Here is a 1,179-nt window from a genome sequence, read left to right as displayed (position 1 = left end):
AAATAATGCAATATATGTTAAGAAAGAAAAAAAGAAGAAGAAGAATGTAGCAGGAGGGGCAGAATGAAGGGGGGGAAATCGGAGGGGGAGAAGAACCATGAGAGACGATGGACTCTGAAAAACAAACTGAGGGTTCTAGAGGGGAGGGGAGTGGGAGGATGGGTTAGCCTGGTGATGGGTATTGAGGAGGGCACGTTCTGCATGGAGCACTGGGTGTTATGCACAAACAATGAATCATGGAACACTATATCTAAAACTAATGATGTAATGTATGGGGATTAACATAACAATAAAAAAATTTTAAAAAAAAGTTTCTCATTTCTAATTTTTGAAATAAATAAATAATTTTGAAAAAAAATTTAATTAAGGTATAAAATATATTCAGAAAAGGACACACCCACGTATTCACCACTCAGATCAAAACATAAATAATTACTAGCACTCAGAACCCCCCCCCCACTTGTTTTCTGAAAACTCTATCCTTCACTCCTCCCCAAAGGTAACCATTTTCCTGACTTCTAATACCAGAGTGGTTCTTGCCTTTTTTTTTTTTTTTTCTTGCCTTTATGTAGTTGGATTCATACGTTACCGTCTGGCTCCTTTCTCTCAACATTAGGTCTGTGAGAGCTATTCATGTTGAGTGTAGTGGTAGTTTCTTGAGTTTCTATTGTATAAATATACCGTAACTTATTTATTCTACTCCTGATAGACATTGAGCTGTTTTTTTGTTTTGATTATTACAAACAATGCTGTTATGAACATTCTTATTCATATCTTTTGTTGCATATCTTTAGCATGCCTCCCCATACATTTTCACCTCCTTGGTGTAGAAGAGATATAGTTGTTGGTGCTATTATTTGTTTTATTGAGTGTTTTGGTTTAGTTTTGTTTTTAAAGGCACTTAAAGTGCTGCTTAGAAAGTATGTAAGCTTATATTTAAGGAAAGGGAAAGACTAGGGCAAAGTTTCATTTCTGTGACTAGACGGAATTTTGGTCATCATTGCTCAATCTACCCTCCCTCCAACCTTCTCGTCTCAAGCGCCATGACATTGCCATGCTTCATTTACTGAGCAGAAGAGCCAAGTGGGGCCAAGGAACAGGGCGATACTTATCAGTTAGTGATGGCACTGATTTAATGGGTGAACTAATGCCTAGTTATTAAATGAAATGTTGTTTGGA

The sequence above is a fragment of the Phoca vitulina genome, unplaced genomic scaffold, assembly GCF_004348235.1.
Source record: "Phoca vitulina isolate PV1807 unplaced genomic scaffold, GSC_HSeal_1.0 scaffold9, whole genome shotgun sequence".
In the NCBI taxonomy this organism is placed as follows: domain Eukaryota; kingdom Metazoa; phylum Chordata; class Mammalia; order Carnivora; family Phocidae; genus Phoca; species Phoca vitulina.
This window is presented reverse-complemented; position numbering follows the sequence as displayed.